The sequence below is a fragment of the Phoca vitulina genome, unplaced genomic scaffold, assembly GCF_004348235.1.
Source record: "Phoca vitulina isolate PV1807 unplaced genomic scaffold, GSC_HSeal_1.0 scaffold35, whole genome shotgun sequence".
Lineage (NCBI taxonomy): Eukaryota > Metazoa > Chordata > Mammalia > Carnivora > Phocidae > Phoca > Phoca vitulina.
In genome coordinates, this window is record NW_022589738.1 from 19789084 (window position 1) to 19805261 (window position 16178).

Consider the following 16178-nt stretch of genomic DNA (forward strand, 5'->3'; position numbering starts at 1 on the left):
ATCACTTCTGTCCTAGGGGCCATTTTTCTAGGGTAGATCAGAAGGTGCCCCTTGGAAGAGGGTGATGTGACTACGCCAATCAATCCCACCCGCCCCCAGGTTAGCCTCGCCTCTAACCTTTGGATTATTGTTTCTATCTCCCCTGTTGTGGGATTCTGTACATTTTTTCTTTTTTTTTTAAAGATTTTATTTATTTATTTGACAGACACAGCGAGAGAGGGAACACAAGCAGGGGGGTGGGAGAGGGAGAAGCAGGCTTCCTGTGGAGCAGGGAGCCCGATGCGGGGCCCGATCCCAGGACCCTGGGATCATGACCTGAGCCGAAGGCAGATGCTTAACGACTGTGCCACCCAGGCGCCCCTCTGTACATTTTTTCAAGGATTCTGCCAGAAGGGTGACAGTGTCACTCAGATAGTTCTGAAACCTTATTAATGGTCTTGGTGGGCCCAGCAAATGTTACAGTAGCTGTAAAGCAAGTAGATGTGGATTTGGGTGGAAAGACTCCCATCAGAGAGCAGTTAGATTTCTGCATGGGATCATATATGTTTTTTGTGGGGTTTGTCCTCGCTGTGACACCTAGGAGCTCTGCTGGTTCGCCATGGTGGCTAATGAATGTTGGAATTGTTGCAGAATCTGCTTCCGCCGTGTGCAGTGTCAACTTGCCCTTGGTGTTGTGAGGGAATGTTAGAGAGGAATTCCTGAGCTGATTGTAGACTCTGATATTTTGGACATGCTTTGACCCAGGTAAGATGCAGTATACATTGCTCTCCCCATGTATACTGATGAGCAGCCGGGAAGGAGGTTTCGTGGTAAGGTCCCGTGGATCACTTGGTGAGAACAGTTTCTTTCTACCTCAATAAATGGGACTTGTACTGAAGGACGAAAGAGATCATTATAATTGATAGGAAAAGAGGCCAGTAGATTTAAGGGCATACGTTGTTGGCCAGGTTTAATTTATCATCATCCAGGGGACTAGTAAGAGCTACCACTTTCTCTCTGTAATCCCATAGGGTTTATTGGTATTGGGTCTGGACTACAGCGTTTTTAATTTGATTGCACCAATCGTGAGCATCCCAGTGGCGATATCGGTGCATCCCTGGGCCTCCCTTAAATTAGTTTCATAGCTAGTGGCCCGTTGCTCTATTCGTTTGATAGCACTCGTTGGTAACAGTGCGTTTCATCTGACTTGAAGTAAAAGTTGGCCGCTAGAGTTGGAAGGCATCTATCTGTGAGTCACAAGCCACATGTTAGAGTCCGGCTTAGCCAGAGTGGGTGCTGCTGGTTAGTAGTGGAGATAGGAGGACGAGGAGTGCCAGCCTCGGTGCTGGGGTCTGTGATCATGTTAGTAGGACTGACCGATCCGAATAGGCAATGGCGTGGTTTTTGGGGTCTCCATCCTGACCCATGTTGCGGGTCACCCTGTGCTGTGCACGTGGCATGTTGTTTTCAGACAGACCTCGGCAGCGGTAGGCTGTTAGACGATCCATCCGTGGGTGTGTAGCTGACCCAGGCCCAGGTAGGAAGTTCTCGGGTAAGGAGAGGACACAGCAAGAGGGTAGAGGTGAAAGTCAGAGGTCATCTGTGGGCGGCAGCGGTGGGGGGCGTTACGCAGAGACACATATACAGAGCGGGGGTGGGGGCGATCGGATTGTCCCTTGGGAATCAGTCAAACGGTCTTACCGGCCTGGGAGTGATGAGTGCTACTTCCGGGGTATCGGGAGCAGGTCCGGGTTTGTTCCATGGCGTTTGCAGTGGAGCACGTGGGCAGCAGACGAGGACGCCTCTCCCTGCGGACAGTGCTGCGTGGTTTGCCCAGCTTGCACTGGGTGAGGAGCGAAGCAGGCTGAGAGGACGGGCCCAGAATCGGTGGTCCATGGCTGGGCCCTGTCAGGTGGGAGGGGAAAGTGGCTGGGCTCTGGGTTTTCTGTAAGGGAGAGAAGAAAGCGGACATGGCTTTGCGGTGGGTGGCAACGTCAGGGCGCCCGTGTCCGTGAAAACCGGTAATTGGGTTGTGTCCAGTGTGGATGTGTGCGCTAGCAGAGGTCAGAGCGTCTCTGTGGGTGGTCTCTTCGTTTGTTGTGAATTTTCGTATGATGCAATTATGCCATAGGGGTGTGAATTTAATGGGATCAGGACTGTGGGCAGTATTTCTGATCTTTTTTTAAAGATTTTATTTATTTGAGAGAGAGAGAGGGAGAATGAGAGGGGAGAGGGGCAGAGGGGGAGAGAGAAGCAGATTCCCCGCTGAGCAGGGAGCCCGATGCGGGGCTCGATCCCAGGACCCTGGGACCATGACTTGAGCCCAAGGCAGATATTTAACTGACTGAGCCTGCTTCTCTCTCTCCCTCTGCTGCTCCCACTGCTTGTGTGCGCGTGCGCTCTCTCTCTCTCTCAAATAATTAAATCTTTAAAAAAAATAGTGCTGCGGGGCGCCTGGGTGGCTCAGTCGTTAAGCGTCTGCCTTCGGCTCAGGTCATGGTCCCAGGGTCCTGGGATCGAGCCCCGCATCGGGCTCCCTGCTCCGCGGGAAGCCTGCTTCTCCCTCTCCCTCTCCCCCTGCTTGTGTTCCCTCTCTCGCTGTGTCTCTCTCTGTCAAATAAAATCTTTAAAAAAAAAAAATAGTGGTGCAATGAACATGGGGATGCGTATCTTTTTAAACTTTTTAATGGTTAGATTACCTTTATATTTTTGCTTTAATCTTTTTTCTTTAATGTTTTTCACTTCAGCGTAGGTGACACACAAAGTTACATTAGTTCCAGGTGTACAGCATAGTGATTCAACAAGCGTATACATCATGCTGTGCTCCCCGCAAGGGTAGCCCCCATCTGTCAGCGTACAGTGCTAGTACCAGACCGTCGCCTGTGTTCCCTATGCTGGACCCTTTGTTCTTGGGACTTACTCCGTAGCTGGAAGCCTGTATCTCCCCCTCCTCTTCATCCATTTTGCCCGCCCGCCCCCACCCCTCTGGTAACCATCAGTTTGTTCTCTGTATTTATAGATCTGATTCTGCCTTTTGTTTGTGTGTTTATTCATTTGCATATACCTTTTTGCGTTTGGGTTTTTCTTTGGATAAATACTCAAGTGGAATTCCTGGATGATATGGTAGTTCTATTTTTGCTGCTTTGAGAAACCTCCATACTGTTTTCCACGGTAGCCGCACCAATTTACATTCCTACCAACAGTGCACAAGGGTTATCTTTTCTCCACATCCTCGCCCACATTTGTTATTTCTTATCTTTCTTACAATTGCCCTTCGGACAGATGTGAGGTGGTATCTCATTGTGGTTTTGATTCGAATTTCCCTGATGATGAAGGATGGTGAGCATCTTTTCATGTGTCTGCTGGCTATCTTGCATATCTTCTTTGGGAGAATGTCTATTCATGTCCTCCGTTCATTTTTAATAGGATTGGGTTTTTTTGGTGCCGAGTTGTATGGGTCCTTTATATGTTTTGGATACTAACCCTTTATCAGATATGTCATTTGCAAATATCTTCTCTCATTCAGCGGGTTGCCTTTTAGTTTTGTTGCTGCTTTGTTTTGTTTCTGTTTTTTGCTGTACTAAAACTTTAGTGTAGTGCTAATAGTTTAATTTTGCTCTTGTTTTCCTTGCCTTAGGAGACGTATCTAGAAAAAAATGTTGCTACAGCCAGTGTCAGAGAAATTACTGTCTGTGTTCTCTTCTAGGATTGTTGTGGTTTCAAGTCCCACATTTAGATCTTTAATCCATTTTTAATTTATTTTTGCATATGGTGTAAGAAAGTGGTCCAGTTTCATTCTTTTGCATATTGTTGTCCAGTTTTCCCAGCACAGCTAACATCCTGCTCAATGGTGAGAAACTGAGATCTTTTCCTCGAAGATCAGAAACAAGACAAGGAAAAAAAAAAAAAGAAAGAAACAAGACAAGGATGTCCGCTCTCATCACTTTTATTCAAGTGGTACTGGAAGTCCTAGCCACAGAGTCAGTCAGACAAGAAAAAGAAATGAGGCATTCTTATTGATAAGGAAGAAATGAAATTGTCACTATTTCCAGATGACATACACATAGAAAAACCTAAAGACCACACCAAAACACTACTAGAAGTAGTAAATTTAGTAAAGTTTCAGGATACAAAATTGATACCCAGAAATTAATATTGTTCCTGTACACTAGCAATAAAGTAGCAGAAAGAGAAATTAAGAAAACAGTTGCATTAAAAAAAAAAGAAAACAATTGCATTTGCTACTGCACCAAAAAGAATAAAATACCTAGGAATAAACTTACAGAGGCAAAAGACCTGTACTTTGAAAATTATAAAACATTGAGGAAAGAAATTGAAAATGATACAAATGGAAAATTATACCATGCTCATGGATTGGAAGAATCAATATTGTTAAAATGTCCATACTTCCCAAAGCAATCTGTAGATTTGATGCAATCCCTATCAAAATAGAAACAGCATTTTTCACAGAACTAGAACAAATAATCCTAAAATTTATATGGAACCACAAAGACCCTGAAAGCCAAAGCAATCTTGAAACAAAGAACAAGGCTGGAGGCATCACAATTCCAGATTTCAAGGTATACTACAAACCTGTATTAATCAAAACAGTATGGTAGTGGCAAAAAAAAAAAAAAAAGACACATAGATCAATAGAACAGAATAGAGAGCCCGGAAATAAACCCACGCTTGTATGACAGGAGGCAAGAATATACAATGTGGAAAAGAGTTGCCTTTTCATTTTGTTGATGATTTCCTCTTTTTTTTTTTTTCAGAAGCTTTTATTTTTTTTTTTTTAAAGATTTTTATTTATTTGAGAGAGAGATTGAGAGACAGAGAGCATGAGAGGGAAGAGGGTCAGAGGGAGAAGCAGACCCCCCGCTGAGCAGGGAGCCCGATGCGGGACTTGATCCCGGGACTCCAGGATCATGACCCGAGCCGAAGGCAGTCGCCCAACCAACTGAGCCACCCAGGCGCCCTTTCAGAAGCTTTTAGCTTTATGTAGTCCCACTTATTTATTTTTGTTGCCTTTGCTTTGGGAGTCAGATCCAAGAACTCATCACCAAGACAGATGTCACAGAGCTTCCTGCCTGTGTTTTCTTCTAGAAGGGTTATGGTTTCAGGTCTTACATTCAGGTCTTTAATCCATTTTGAGTTAATTTTTATGCATGGTGTAAGATAGTCTAATCTCCTTATTTTGCATGTCACTCTACAGTTTCCTCAAGACCATTTATTGAGACTACTGGCATTTGGTCCAGTCCCTAATGGCTTTGTTCTCTGCCATGACAACTCCTCTATTAACAATCCATTTTCATAAACTTCTGATGCCCAAATGCCCCAACCACTCATGGGCCCGCTGATAGAAGGGCTAGGTTGGCTCCTCCCAAAAGTATGGGGATTCTCCCTCCTGCCAGAGGCTTACCTCCTTTGGTAGTTTGGTTAATTCCTCAGGTCTGGCCCTGTAGCGTGCCTCCTCTGTGTCTCGTTTGGTCTGAGCGGAGCTCTGGTGCACCCGAATGAGCAGAGTGGGAGCCTGTGCCACAGTTTTCTCCACATCTCTGTGTTCCAGATGTCTTGGCTTATGTTTTCCAGCCCTGATTTTATCCAAGTCCTGACCAAGTAGTTAGCCCAGTAGTCACAGACCAGAGGCAGTATACTGTGAACCTTGTGAAAGTGCTTGTCAGGGGTATCCCCTGTTGCTGGGAGTATTACAGCTCAGCCCACTGGGCCCTTTGGTCTCCACCCCATACGGACTTTGGACTATTTGAATAGGGGTGACAGTCTACAGCTGTCCATTATTTGGCCCCTTATGCTCCCTGCTCACTCCATTGGTAAAGGAAGACCATTGCTTTTCTTGTTTTGAGAGTGCTGACCATCCTCCCTGTTGTCCCCATTGAGCGGGGGCAGAGGCATTTCTGGGTTTGGGGCAAGTCAGTCTCATTGGCACGATGTGAGGCTATTTCCTCATGGAGTTTGTAAATCTCCAGGAGGGCTGGGTATAACTTGACCCTGTAGGTATCATTTCCATTTTAATAATGATGCTGACCATTGCTGATCTGACTTCACGGGGAGCCTTTTCTGTTGTGCAGGACATAATAGAAGTCCTGGTCTGTGGGGTAACTGGCTCTGCCCCAGGAGGGCCTCAGTTTCCAGAAACGCCTTGTATACTACTGGGAGCTGCCTCTCCATTGGCAAACACGTTTGGGCTGAGACTGGGAGCCGCTTACAGTAAGAGTCCATCCGTAGGAGTTTGCCTGTCCATTTGGTCCAGGGGCCCCAGGGAGCAAATTTTGGTGGCGGAAACTTGCAATCGTATGTCCTGCCCTCAGGGCACTAGTGGGAAACCTGAACTGAATAACCTCCTTTAGTTTATCTAGTGCCTCTTGTCACTCAGGTCCCCACTGAATACGGAAGACAGACTTACAGACTATAGCAAATAGTCTGGGTGAAGAATGTGTTGGCATCAAAATCCAAACTTCTAGCAAATGTCGAGCCTCCTTACAGATGTGGGAGGTTGGAACACTAGGAGATTTTCTTTTACCAGATTGGGAATAGTTTACCCTTTTTTTTTTTTTTAAAGATTTTATTTATTTATTTATTTGCCAGAGAGAGAGCGTGTGCACACAAGCAAGGGGAGTAGCAGAGGGAGAGGGAGAAGTAGGCTCCCCGCTGAGCCGGGAGCCCGATGCGGGGCTCAGTCCTAGGACCCTGGGATCATGATCTGAGCCGAAGGCAGACGCTTAATGACTGAGCTCCCCAGGCGCCCCTGTTTTTATTTTTCAAGAGTGTTTTGGCTATTCGTGGTCTTTTTTGGTTCCATATAAATTTTAGGATTGTTTGTTCTAGCTCTGTGAAAATATGTTGGTAATTTGATAGGGATCGCATTAAATGTGTATATTGCTTTGGGTAGTGTACACATTTTAACAGTATTTTTTCTTCCAACCCATGAGCATGGAATGTCTTTCCATTTCTTTCTGTCTTCTTCACATTCTTTCATCAGTGTTTTATAGTTTTCAGAGGACAGGTCTTTCACCTTTTTGGCTAGATTAACTCCTAGGTATCTTATGGCTTTTGGTGCAGTTTTAAATGGGATTGATTTCTTAATTTCCATTTCTGCTGCTTCATTCCCTGTGTATAGAAATGTAACAGATTTCTGTATAATGATTTTATAACCTATGACTTCACTGAATTCGCGTATCAGGTCTAGCAATGTTTTGGTGGTGTCTTTTGGGTTTTCTTTATAGAGTATCATGTCATCGGCAAATAGCAAATGTTATACTTCTTCCTTGCCAGTTCGGATGCCTTTTATTTCTTTTTGTTGTCTGACTGCTGTGGCTAGGACTTCTAGCACTATGTTAAGTAACAGTGGTGACAGTGGACATCCTTGTGTTGTTCCTGACTGTAAGAGGAGAAGCTCTCAGTTCTTCCCCACCGAGGATATTAGCTGTGGGTTTGTCATAGATGGCCTTTATGATGTTGAGGTATGTACCCTCTAAACCTACTTTGTTGAGGGTTTTTATCATGAATGGATGTTGTACTTTGTCAAATGCTTTTTCTGCATCTATTGAAAAGATCATATGGTTCTTATCCTTTCTTTTATTAATGTAATGAATCACATTGATTTGTGAATATTGAACCACCCTTACAAAGCAAGAAGAAATCCCACTTGATCGTGGTGAATCATTCTTTTAACGTACTGTTGGATTTGGTGTGCTAGTACTTGACTGAAAATTTTTGCATGTGTGTTCATCAGAGATACTGGCCTGTAGTTGTGTATTTTTTGTGGAGTCTTTATCTGGTTTTGGTAGCAGGGTGATTCTGGCCTCGTAGAACGAATTTGGAAGTTTTCCTTCCTTTTCTATTTTTCTGGAAAAGTATGAGAAGAATAAGTATTAACTCTTCTTTAAATGTTTGGTACAATTTTGGGGCGCCTGGGTAGCTCAGTCAATGAAGCGTCTGCCCTCAGCTCAGGTCATGATCCCAGGGGTTGTGGGATAGAGCCCCATGTCCAGCTCCCTGCTCTGTGGGGAGCCTGTTTCTCCCTCTCTCCTCTGCTTGTTCTCTCTCTCTCTCTCTCAAATAAATAAATAAAATTTAAAACAAATGTTTGGTAGAACTTGTGAAACCATCTGGGCCTGGACTTTTGTTTGTTGAAAGATCTTTATTACTGATTCAATTTCTTTGCTGGTTATTGGTCTGTTCAAGTTTTTTATTCCTTCTTGTTTAAGTTTGGGTAGTTTATACGTTTGGCAGAATTTATCCATTTCTTCCAGGTTGTCCAATTTGTTGGCATAGAGTTTTCCATACTATTCTCTTAAAATTGTTTATATTTCTGTGGTGTTGGTTGTTATTTTTCCTCTCTCATTTGTGATTTTATTTGTGTCCTTTCTCTTTTTGTTAAGTCTGGCTAGAGGTTTATCAATTTTATTAATTTTTTCAAAGAACCAGCTCCTGGTTTCACTGATCTTATCTATTTTTTATTTATTTTTTTTTAGTTTCTATACCATTGATTTCTGCTCTAATCTTTGTTATTTCCTTCCTTCTGCTGGTTTTAGGCTTTGTCTGTTCTCTTTCTAGCTCCTTCAGGTGTAAGGTTAGGTTGTTAGGATTTTTCTTGCTTCATGAGGTAGCCCTGCATTCCTTCCCTGTTAGAATCACTTTTGCTGCATCCCAGTGGTTTTGGATGGTTGCGTTTTAATCTTCATGTGTTTCCATGTATTTTTAAATTTCTTCTTTGATTCCCTGGCTGACCCATTCATTCTTCTCTAGCACGTTGTTTCCCCTCCATGTATTTTTGGTCTTTCTGGATTTTTTTTCTTGTGATTTACTTCAAGTTTTGTAACATTATGGTCAGAAAAGGTGCATGGTATGACTTCAATCTTTTTTAATTTGTTGAGGCCTGTTTTCTGTCCTAATATGTGATCTGTTCTGGAGAATATCACATGCATGCTTGAAAAAAAAATGTGTATTCTACTGTTTTGGGATGGAATGTTCTGAATATATCTGTTAAGTCCATCCAGTCCAGTGTGTCATTTAAAGCCATTGTTTCCTTGTTTATTTTCTGTTTGGATGATCTATCCCTTGATGTAAGTGGGGTGTTAATATCCCCTACTATTACTGTATTATTTATCAATTAGTTCCTTTATGTTTACTAATTGTTTTATATATTTGGGTACACCTATGTTGGGTGCATAAATATCTACAGTTGTTAGATCTTCTTGTTGGATTGTCCCCTTTAGGATGCTATAGTGTCCGTCTTCATCTCTTGTTACAGTCTTTGTTTTAAAGTCTAGTTTGTCCGACATAAGTATGGCTACTCTGGCTTGCTTTTGACGTCCATTTACATGGTAAATATTTTTCCATCCCCCTCACTTTCAATCTGCAGGTGTCTTGAGGTCTAAAATGAGTCTCTTGTAGGCAGCATATAGGTGGGTCTTGTTTTTCTTAATCCATTCTGTCACCCTATATCTTTTGATTGGAGCGTTTGGTCCATTTACATTCACAGTGATTATTGATATGTGTTCAGTGCCATTTTTTACTTGTTTTGTCATTGTTTCTGGAGATTTTCTCTGAATCTTTATTGCCTTTTGTCATTTTTGGTCTTTCCTTCCCACTCAAAGAGTCCCCTTTAATATTTCTTGCAGGGCTGGTTTAGTGGTCATGAACTCCTTTAGTCTTTGTTTGTCTGGGAAACTCTTTATCTCTCCTATTCTCAATGCTAGCTTTACTGGTCAGAGTATTCTTGGCTGCAGATTTTTTCCAGTCAGCACTCTGAACATACCATGCCACTCCCTTCTTGATTGCCAAGTTTCTGTTGATGAATTTGTAGCAAGCCGTATGGGTCTTCCCTCGTAAGTCAAGGACTTCTCTTGTTTTGCTCCTTTTTTATCAGCACATTTTGCAAATTTAATTACAGTAGGTCTTGGTGTTGGCCTGCTTTTGTTGATTTTGATGAGAATTCTCTGTGCCTTGTGGATCTAGATGTCTGTTTCCATCCCCAGATTAGAGAATTTTTCACCATTATTTTCTCAACTGAATTTTCTGCCCCATTTTCCCTCTCTTCTCCTTCTGGAACTCCGATAATACACTATTACATTTGATGGAGTCACTGAGTTCCCTAAGTCTATTGTCTTATTCCATCATTCTTCTTTCTCTCTTTTGTTCAGCGTCTTTGTTTTCCATTATTCTGTCTTCTGTATCACTAATTCAGTCCCCTGCTTCTTCCAGTCTGCTCTTCAGTGCATCAGGGCTGTTTCCAATCTCAGTTATTGCACTCTTCATTTCTGACTGATTGTTTTTTTTTTAAACTCTTTTCTCTCTGTGGTGAGGGCCCCCATGAGGTCTTACAGTGAGTCTTGTCTTAAGCCCAGCGAGTATCCTTATCATTGTTGCTTTCAATTCTCCATCAGGCATGTTACTTAGATGTGTTTCAGTTAGATCTCTAGCCGTGGCCTTATCTTGTTCTTTTCATCTGGGATGAAAAAGGCAGAGGCTTAACCGACTGAGCCACCCAGGCACCCTCTACATTTTTTTATAATAAAGACACCTCACTGTTCTTGAATGCTGAAGACAGAGGTGGCTCTATAGTCAGAACACTAACAGATGAGCTGATACACGGGCCCACACATGTAGCTCAAGCCCAAGGGTTGGTGGTGGACCTTTAGAGCTCAGAGCCCAGAATGCATCCCATGTTCACTGTGAGCATCATCCAAAATAAGTATGTCAGTACCATTCTGGTGGCCTAATCTCATGAGAGTCCACGAGAGAAATGTGGTACCATGCAGTAAGTGCTGTCTGTTTGCAATACTAGAACCAGACCTGGGGACCTGCCCAGATGGCACTGGCCCCAGCTAGTCTCAGGCACTGGACAGAGACAGTTTAGAGGCAGCCACCCACACGGGGCCTGGCGTCCCCACTCGCGGTGTCTAAGGGCAAGACCAAAGGAAGTGGTCTCTCCCGTGTAGCACATGCTGTAGTTGGGCTTGGTACTCATCTGCTCTGACAGCTTTGGTCCTGGAATTCTCTGTGCTCCTGGCCTCTCAGATCTCCATGATGCCTCCAAATAAATAATGTCTTTTATCCAGTTGTTTAGTTGATCTCAGCAGGAAAACTGGTCTGCTAAAAGCTTCTCTGTCATCACCGAAAGCAGAACTTTCTCCAGTTAGATTTTTGTTTCTCATCCAACATGTAACACAAACCAGGTTGAGCACAGGCATCCTTTTTTGTTTGTTTTGGTTTTTTTAAGATTTTGTTTATTTAAGAGAGAGTGAAAAAGAACATGCCTGAGCGGGGAGGAGGGGCAAAGGGAAAGGGAGAAGCAGGCTCCCCGCCGAGCAGGGAGCCCGATGCGGGGCTCGATCCCAGGACCCCGGGATCATGACCTGAGCCGAAGGCAGACGCTTCACCGACTGAGCCACCCAGGCGCCCTGCAGGCATTCTTTCTTGAACAGGGAAAATGTTCCCACATATCTTCCTCATCACCCAGGGATGGCCATTTAGATGTAGTCATCACGTGTCATTACAAACTCAGGACGTTTGAGGATGAGGAAAAAAGATAGCTTTCAAGACCTAAGTATAAAAGGTTCTATGTAGGACACGATAATCATGAATACCAGATTACCTGGGCGAGCCTTCCTTGCCCAGGGACCAGGTGGCTGCTGTTCTGTGATATTACATCTCCACACAGAGGTCTCTGAGCAGGGCCACTGTGCTGCCACCCTTGCCAGCTGAAGTCCTCAGCCTTCTCCTCAGATGTCACTGATCTTGTGGTGGCTCCATCTGAAGCGGTCATCTATTAGAGAAGGTCATCAAGAAGATGTGACCACCAGGTGACCTGTGAGCTGGAGCCCAGCAATGAGAGGCCCCTCACCCCCTCTCCTGTCCTTGGAATGCCTGCCATTCCCGCGGTGGGAGCCGTTTTCAAGGATGCAGCCTCAAGAGAGTGATGTGTTGTTGACACTACTTGGATTGTATACGTGACTAAACCCTGTTAAGGCCTCTATAGAAAGTTTTAAGGTTCTGGCAGGCAGACACAGAGATCTACTCATCTCACGGCCACCCACAACAAGCCTCGGAAGTTCCCTTGCTTATTAGAGCTGCCATTTGCCAATCTGGAATGGGTTGCCTCTTTCTTTGGTCTCCCCTTGCTCTCCATGTATGGGGGCCAATTTGTGAAGCAACAACTGGTGAGCCGTCCCAAAGTCCAAACAAATGCACCAGCTTGCAACCCTCTCAGGAGCTCTCAGGGTATAATCTGAAACTGGCCTCTGGTACTCAGAGGGCAGGGAGAGAACAAAGAGTCAGGCCACACCAGCTTGTATGTAGCCGGTTTAATAAGCAAAGGAAACTTACGTACAGGATTTGTCTTGGGGAGAAGCAAGATGAGTAGATCCCGGCACCTGTCCAGCAAATCTTAAACATTTACGTAGAGGGTTTGACTGGGTTCGGGTTCATTCAAGTATACTTGCTGGTGTTCTCAACACCACATCACTATCTCAAGGCTCTGTCCTTGGAGCAGCCTCTGGGAGCAGGAAAGGCAAGTGGAACCCACGCTTCAAGGACAGGGCTGGGGAGTAAGGAGCCTCTGATTGACCGGCTCACATGTTAACTGTCAGACACTTCCTCTTGATGACTTTCTCCAACAAAATGGGCCTTGGGGAAGAAGCATCCACAGGAGAAATCCTGAGTTGGCCATCAACCTCTCTGGGGGGGGTGGTCCAGATGTTAGATGCTTGTGCACTGCCATGTGAGTGTGGAGATGCCCCATAACACTGGCTGGTTTGATGTGCTTGCCTGAGGAACCACGCAGAGTGTACCGCAGCGGAGAAGGAAAACAAATGGCAGCCACAGTGGGCTGGGCACTGCTTGAAACGGTTCATCTGCCCAACTAGAGGCTGAAGCGTGAGTTAAAAAGTTGGGAGGAGCGCAGAGATTAGAGAAGAACATGCAGTTGTCTACTACTTTGCTAGCTTCGGGGCTGGCACACCAGGTGGGGGAACAGGATAATAAGTTGGAGACCTTAGCGTGCCATTTTGCGAAGCTATGAGGGTGCAAGCTGCTGCAGATTAAGGTCTGAGCATTTTTTTTAAAAAAACATTTCATTCATTTACTTGAGAGAGAGAGAGAGCACAGAGGGAGAGGGAGAAGCAGACCCGGGCTGAGCAGGGAGCCCAACATGGAGCTCGATCCCAGGACCCTGGGATCATGACCTGAGCCAAAGGCAGACACCTAACCGACTGAGCCACCCAGGTGCCCCAAGGGTCTGAGCATTAGTGGCAAAATCTGATAAGGATGCTGAGAGGTGGAATCCCTGGGAAAGTGAGGCGAGTGAAGAGGAGGGTGTTGTGGTAATTGATAGTGGAATAGACGAAGTGCCCCCATGCCATATGACCCCTGATACAAAGGAAAATTTTAAGTAGTAATTGTCCTAGACTTCTGATAATAGAGAAATATGCCCCAAAACTCTTAGGAGAAAACTTGGATTCTTTCTCTGTCCCTTGAAATTGTAAATCTTATTGTGTCTTTGAAAAGGAAACACCCCAGGAAATAACGAAAACACTGTCCATGATTGCCTGAGACTGAAGAGAGAAAAAGGGAAAGAGGTTTTTTAAAATACTACTATAGAAGCTCCCTTGCCCAAAATCTAGCCCACAGCTTCCGTAAGATTACTTGTCAAAGGCAAATACAGGTCTTCAAATCTTCTCCACAAATGTTAGTGAAAGGCTTTAGCCATGTAAGCTGGTAACCCTAACTTGTTCCATCTTCCAGAGATACAATTTGGATTCAACCGTTGGCTATAAACTAGTGAGTTTTGCATTGTTGTACCTGATTCGTGACTAAAGTTTTGGAATGAAAGCTCTGGAGGCTCTGTGCCTCTATGTTTATGTTTGTCTGTGGATATTGGACTATGAATAGAGGATTTCCTACGTCTGGAGGATATTGCTAAAATCAGTTTGTAAAAGAGCTTGATTTAATTGGCTTAAATAAGTTTTAATATTAATAGTGGACTTATGTAAAGCTATAACTTAATTTTGTTTCATCTGCCAGAAGGACAAAGTTTTCTTGTACTATTGGTCTGTTCTTCAGGAAGTTGAGAAGTTTTTCTTTACCTTTTAAGTAACCTGCCTAGAAAACAAAGATTCTGTGTTTTATCAAAGTAATTTCCTGTGCGCAGTGTTGTCTTTAGCATATCTGTGATTACTTAACAGTCCTCTCTATTGAAAGAGCTAAGTTTTTTTATAACTATGTAACTTTCTATATTTGCCTTTGAAGTCTTTGTCACTGATTAAATGGATAACTAAGTATTGTTTCACAGTGATCTATGATTCTGTTTAATGAAGTGTTTTAAATTCCTTTGATATTTTAGACAAATGTCATAAAAACAAATTCTGAAGTCTTGTTTTTTAGAGATTTTATTTATTTTAGAGAGTTGGGAGTGGGGAGAGGGAGATTATCTTTTTTTTTTTTTTTTCATCAATGGATAGATCGGAGAGGGAGATTATCTTGATCAGACTCTGCCTGCTGAGCACAGAGCCTGATGTGGGGCTCGATCCCACGACCCCAAGATTACGACCTGAGCTGAAACCAAGAGTTGGATGCTTAACCGACTGAGCCACCCAGGCGCCCCAAATTCCGAAGTCTTTTTGACCTCAAACTAACTTCGGGATTTTCTAGATGTTCCCTGGAACATCTCAAAAGATGTGTTCTCTCTCCTTATAAAAGAAAGATATTAAACTAATTAGGCTTATTTGATATGTTAAATTACATGGGAAGCATTGTCAGATAAGAAGTGATGCTAAACTTTCATTAGGTTATATTCATATAAATATGTTTATTTATTTAAGATTTTTATTTATTTGTCAGCACAAGCAGGGGGAGCGGCAGGCAGAGGGAGAGGCAGACTCCCCGCTGAGCAGGGAGCCCGATGCGGGGCTCGATCCCAGGACCCCGGGATCATGGCCTGAGCCGAAGGCAGATGCCCAACCGACTGAGCCACCCAGGCATCCCAAATATATGTTATATTTATATAAATGTAAGTGTCCCAGAAATTGTATGAAATTTCTAAAACTCCGATATTTCCTGGTATAATGTTATCAATCATAAGTCTAGTTGTTATTTTTTTTAAGATTTTATTTATTTATTTGCCAGAGAGAGCGAGCAAGCACAAGCAGGGGGAGCAGCAGGGGCAGAGGGAGAAGCAGGCTCCCCGCTGAGCAGGGAGCCCGATGCGGGGCTGGATCCCAGGACCCTGGGATCATGACCTGAGCTGAAGGCAGATGCTTAACCGACTGAACCACCCAGGTGCCCCTCTAGTTGTTATTTTTTTAAGGATGTCACAGAAATAACCAGATTTCCTCCAGATCTTCTCACCACTTTCCACAGACTCCTCCTCTCCCAGCAGGGCCTTAAGAGGCCTATCACTCCCTTCCTTGTCTCCTGAGCCATAGCAGCACTTTCCTTGGTATGTCTTTTGCTTAATATGCCCCTTTTTATATAAATAAAAGATACATTAGAGTTGTTCTCTCCAAGGAAAAAAAATTTCCTTGTTCATTGCATTATCATGAACTCTCATCAGATCTTTATGACTATTTTTAAGTCTTTGGTCATTTATAGATGGTTATCCTTTTACTGTAATGCTTTGGCAAAAGTGTTCCTACAAAAGTGCATCATCTTCAAGGGGATTCGTGGAAGAGGCTCTGACAGGCACGGGTTTCTGAGAACGATGATGAATGTGCCTTCATGTGGGAGGGGCAACAGTGGATCTTCCAGATGCTTCCCCGGGGCTACCCGCACAGCCCCACAGTGCATCATGGGATGGGAGCCCGAGACCTGTCCCCGTTCTCCTTCCCCACATTGGTAAGAGGGGCCCATTGCACTGATGTTAACATGTGAAGATTTGCTTCTGCTGCGGGACACTCTGAAGGCTTTGCTGGAGCGTCTGTGAGGGAGAGGATGGGCAGTGAACCCACGGAAAATTCAAAGCCCAGGCATCACTGTAGTTTGGGGAAGTTGTTGGGGTAACATGTGCGTTGTCTCAGAAGCTGTGACTGATCAAGTACCTACCCAACCGCTAAGAACGTGAAAGAAATGCAGGCCTTTGTAGGAATTTGGCGGTTTAGGAGGACTTTTACTCTCCACGTGGCACGGTGCCTTCATCCTTTATACCGCCTCGTAAAGAAAGGGCACGCGTGGGCTTGGGG